This window comes from Nomascus leucogenys, chromosome 13 (assembly GCF_006542625.1).
Source record: "Nomascus leucogenys isolate Asia chromosome 13, Asia_NLE_v1, whole genome shotgun sequence".
Taxonomy (NCBI): Eukaryota; Metazoa; Chordata; class Mammalia; order Primates; family Hylobatidae; genus Nomascus; species Nomascus leucogenys.
The window spans coordinates 83,061,709-83,067,690 of NC_044393.1; positions in this window are offsets into that span (position 1 = coordinate 83,061,709).

Below are 5,982 nucleotides of genomic sequence, written 5' to 3' on the forward strand. Positions count from 1 at the left end.
CTCAAATTCTTTCGGTGTCAAATATTCAGTACACCAAGGTGATATTTTTGGGGTAGCATTTCTCACACCCCATTATCCCCAGGTAAGTTCTGGGCACCAACTAATATCTCAACCATGGACGTTTGCTAAAGGCTTAAAGCCAATAGCCACACTGTTACTTGAAGATAAGTGGATTTGTCTTTGATCCTGAATGACATGACCTTCCCTGTTAAAGCACCTGATCCTTTTCTGGACAATGTCTGGCCCATGCCCACGTTGGTGTCCAGCACTCTCTTCCCCTGGGTTGAGGTGCTTGCCTCTGCTCTTTCTTCTTGCCCTCCCTCATTTGTTTCCCTACCCCTGGAAACAGTATTGCTGCTTCCCATTTGAGTTTGCTTATGCAATCAAGACTCGGCATAGACCATGGTGTATTCTTTTCTCTCCCTATCTTTCCCCTCTGTTCATCTATTTCTTTCTAAGCAATTCAAATGACAACCTCTTCCTACAATGGCAGCCTCTCTGGTAGATACCGTTGTAAAACAATACAGATCTTTTTCTTCTTTACTCAGAAAAACTAATGTCTTTTGTGGTCAAAAGAAAATTAGTAGCAGCTAAAAGTGGAATTTTGATGACAAAACAATCTAATTGTTATTCAGCTTTAACTTTCAATCCTACCTCCTCTTCCACAAATTCCTATTAATTCATCAGCTAAATAATGTGCCTTCTTCTAAAGATTCTGACATCTAATTCTCTGCCTGTGCAGGTTTATTACCAGGGTGAAAAATACTTTGTCTTTATATTTTCATTTTTAAAAACAAGCATAATGAAAATATAAAATATCATTTAGGATTTATCTAAGAAGATTTGGCAGCTTCTTTGAGAAATGATTAGATAAAGAAATATGGATCAAATTTAGAAGTCATCTCTCCTAGCCTTAAGTCATTATTTCAATACATATGAGCTGATTAGATGGGGAGAAGATCTCTCTATCTATAGTTTTAACTATGATCCGTGTCCACTTATTTATTTTAAAAAGTTTAACATAAAGAGTAATTTTTGAGACAACAAAGGATTAAGAAGTAGCCATGTAACTGTGTAAATTGTGATGGTTATTATCCTTGAAATAGGTTGGATTTACAACGTTCATGCCTAGCTGTCTACCTGTTGTAACAAGAGGATACAGTCCCTTTGAAAGAGGACTAAAAGAGCAAGAGCAAGAGAAATAGAACACTTGGGTAGTCCCAGATTGGTGTCATAGCTCTCATTCACTTCCGATATGGTAAATTTTGCTTAATGTAATCCAGTCCTGCGTTCACTTGTTATGTCCAAATTATAAATGTATTTCTGTGGCTGAGTGATACATAAACAATGCTTAACATCTTGTCTGGGTTTAGGGAGAATGGAGAAACCCTCCTGGATCCTTTAAGCTGCTGGTAGTGTAAAATCCTATTACTTGTCTGCATATAATAACTATATTAAGCACTACTCAGTAAGAGATGTTGGTCTTTTACATCAAATTTTCCCTTTGGAATCTTAGCCTTTAAAACACACATACACACCCCCCTCAGAATTTCCCTTCCCTTTCTTTCCCCGACAGTTCTCCTCCCCATACCAAAAAAAAAAAAAGAAAAGAAAAAGAAAAAGAAAGAAAAGAAAGAAGAAAAAAAGCACAGGAGACATGACTCTTGGGTCTCTCTCACTTAACCATCAACTTCCAAACAGGATGTAAGTACCATAGTGAATATCTCTCTAACTAATTAGTTTTGTTGGCTCCTTTCAAATGGTTGTCTTTATGTTCACGTACCATTCTTATTGGGCAGGAGCCCAGCAGGAAATATTTGGCCCACTCAAAATTCTGAAGAGAATTTAATAAAGGATCTATTTACAGAGGTATGGGCAAGGTTAAGGAAACCAACAAAGGATGCTGAGGTCTCCAGGGACTAGCCACAGCAGGAAGTTGAAGGATCAAGAGAAGCAAACAATATTTTTTTAAAAAGCAGTAGGGTTTTTTCAACAGATGATGTTGGGACCACTGGATATCCACATGCAGAAGAATAAAATTGCACCCTTATCTCACACCATATATAAAAATCAACTCAAAATGGATTAAAACTTGGCCAGGCATGGTGGCTCATGCCTGTAATCCCAGCACTTTGCCGGGCCAGGGCGGGTGGATCACCTTAGGTCAGGAGTTCGGGCCCAGCCTGGCCAACATGGTGAAACCCCATCTCTACTAAAAATACAAAAATTATCTGGGTGCAGTGGCACATGCCCATAGTCCCAGCTACTCAGGAGGCTGAGGCAGGAGAATCACTTGAACCTGGGAGGTGGAGGTTGCAGTGAGCCCAGATCACACCACTGCACTCCAGCCTGGGTGACAGAGCAAGACTCCATCTCAAAAAAAAAAAAAAGGATTAAAAACTTAAACATAAGACTTCAAACTGTAAAACTACTAGAAGAAAGCATAGGAAAAAAATGATCCTTAATGTTGGTCTTGGTGTAAGCCAAAAATAAAACTCTAAGCTTTCCCCCTGACCGCCAACTGACTGAATGGATTACTCTCTCAGCCAAGGACATTCCAAAGTAAACCTGAATAACTAGTTCAGGCCATGATGGGAAGAAGGGGTCAGACATTATACACTCCTCCCTTTGGAATACAAACACAACTGACCAGCATTAACATTAAAACAGAGATCTTAAGACTGACAAAACAGACTCTTGTCAGTAACAATAAGATACTGAATTCCAACCTGACTCTAGTATAGCATCACATGACAGACAGCAGGCCCTGAAAGAAATCAAAGTGTTTTACCCCCAAATATATTTCTTTGGCATATTTTGAAATGGCCCTGCAAAACTATTTCTTGCAGGGAAAATTTACATTCTGTAGAGAATCCCCTTCCATTTCCAGGTCATTTCCTGATCCAGGAGAGAACTAACTAAGAGTTTGGCACCATTTTAGGTGTGATAAGAGACATTTACCATCTATTCTCTCTGAAGCCTGCTACCTGGAGGCTTCATCTACATAATAAAAACTATGGTCTCCACAGCCCCTTATCTTAACCCAGACACTCCTTTCTATTTATTGATTTTAGGTCTTTAGATAATTACTTAACTCTTTCAACCAACTGCCAATCAGAAAATCTTTGAATCCACCTATGACCTTGAAGCCTACACTTTGAGTTGTTCCAACTTTTCAGACCGAACCAGTGCGCACCTTACATGTATTGACTGATGTCTGATTGAGGCTTCTGTCCCCCTAAAATATATAAAATCAAGCTGTAACCAACCACCTTGGGTACATGTTCTCAGACCCTCCTGGGAAATGTGTCATGGGCCTTGGTCACTTATATTTGGCTCAGAATAAACCTTTTTAAATATTTTACAGTTCGACTCTTTGTTGATGTTGGTCTTGGCAACAATTTTTTGGGTATGACACAAAAGCATAGGCAACAAAAGCAAGGATAAACAAGTGGCATTGCATCAAAATGAGAAGCTTCTGCACAACAAAGGAAACAACAACAGAGTGAATGAGAGAAAATGTTTGCAAACCACATATCTAATAAGGTGATAACATCCAAAATATATAAGGAACTCATATAACTCAATAGCAAAGAACACAAATAACCTAATTAAAAAATGAGCAAAGGACCTGGATAGATATTTTTTTCAAAGAGGACTTACAAATGGCCATAGGTATATGAAAAGATGCTCAACATCACTAATTATCAAGGGAAACAGGTGTTGATGAGTGATATGGTTTGGCTCCGTTTCCCCACCAAAATCTCATGTTGAATTGTGATCCACAATGTTGAAGGTGGAGCCTAGTGGGAGGTGATTTGATCATGGGGGTGGTTTCTAATGGTTTGGCACCATCTCCCTAGTGCTGCCTCATGATAGAGTTCTTGTGAGATCTGGTTGTTTACAACTGTGTAGCACCTCCCCCTTTGCTCTCTCTCCTGCCAGCCACGTGCTTGCTTCCCCTTCACCCTCCACCATGATTGTAAGTTTCCTGAGGCCTCCCCAGAAGCAGAAGCCTGTACAACCCACAGAACTGGGAGCCAATTAAGCCTCTTTTCTTTATAAGTTACTCAGTCTCAGGTATGTCTTTATAGCATTGTGAGAATGGATTAATACAGTGAGGACATGGAGAAAATTGAACCTTGTACACTGTTGGTAGGAATGTAAATTGATACAGCCATTATGAAAAACAGTATAGGATTTTCTTAAATTAAAAATAGAGCTATCCTGTGATCTGGCAACTCCACTTGTGGGCATATAGCCAAAGGAAATGAAATCAGGATTTTGAAGGGATAGCTACATTCCTATGTTCATTGTAACATTATTCACAATAACCAAGATATGAAAACAACCTAAATGCCCATTGGCAGTTGAATGTGTAAAGAAAATGTCAGATACATATATATATATATGTGTGTGTGTATATGTGTATGTATATAACATTGTGTGTGTGTGTGTGTGTGTGTGTGTGTGTGTGTGTGTGTGTGTGTTTTGAGATGGAGTCTTGCTCTGTCACCCAGGCTGGAGTGCAGTGACATGATCTCGGCTCACTGCAACCTCCACCTCCTGGGTTCAAGCAATTCTCCTGCCTCAGCCTCCTGAGTAGCTGAGACTACAGGTGTGCACCACCACGCCAGGCTAATTGTTGTATTTTTTTTTTTTTTGAGACGGAGTCTCGCTCTGTTGCCCAGGCTGGAGTGTCGTGGTGCTATCTCAGCTCACTGCAAGCTCCGCTTCCTGGGCTCATGCCATTCTCCTGCCTCAGCCTCCCAAGTAGCTGGGACTACAGGTGCCTATCACCACACCCGGCTAATTTTTTTGTATTTTTTAGTAGAGACGGGGTTTCACCATGTTAGCCAGGATGGTCTCGATCTCCTGACTTCATGATCTGCCCGCCTCGGCCTCCCAAAGTGCTGGGATTACAGGCATGATAATTGTTGTATTTTACGTACAGATGGGGTTATGCCATGTTGGCCAGGCTGGCCTCAAACTCCTGACGTCAGGTGATCCGCCTGCCTTGGCGTCCCAAAGTGCTGGGATTACAGGAATGAACCACCATGCCTGGCCAGTATAAAACATTGTTGATTGTGATGTTTCATGCACGTAAGTTTTCAATTTTGATGTAATCTTGCTACTTGTCATCTTTGCTTTTGTTTCTTGTACTTTTGTGTCATATCCAATCATATGTATTATATATATATGCACATACACACACATATATATATACAACACGTATATAAAATGAAATATTATTCAGTCTTAAACGGGAAAGAAATCCTGTCATTTGCAACAACATGGATGAACCTGGAAGACATTATGCTAAGTGAAATAAGCCAAACACTGAAAGGCAAATAGTGCATGATCTCATTTATATGTAGAATCTTAAAAAAGTGAAACTCATAGCAACGGAAAGTAGATTGGTGGTTCCCAGGGGCCCGAGAGAGGAGGAAATAAGGAGATTTTGGTAAAGGGTACAAAGTTTCAGTTATGCAAAATGACTAAGTTCTGGAGATCTAGTGTACAGCATAGTGACTATAATGAACAATACAGTATTGTATACTAAAATTTGCTAGTAGAGTAGATCTTGTGTTCTCACCACACACACACACACAACACACACGAAAGAAAACGATAACTATACGAAGCAATGATATGTTAATCAGCTTGATTGTAGTGATCATTTTACAATATGTGCTTATATCAAAACATCAGGTTGTGTACCTTAAATATATATGATTTTTATTTGTCAATTATACCTCAGTGAAGCTGAAGAAAGAGAGGGGAAAGGCTTAATGATACTGGATTTGGCAATGACTTTTTGGACATGACAGTAAAAGCATAGGCAACAAAAGTAAAAATAGATAAATTGGACTACATCAAAATTAAAAACTTCTTTGCATCAGAAGTCACAACCAACAAAGTGAAAACACAACCCATAGAATGGGAGAAAAAACTACTTGCCAACCATAGATCTGATAAGAG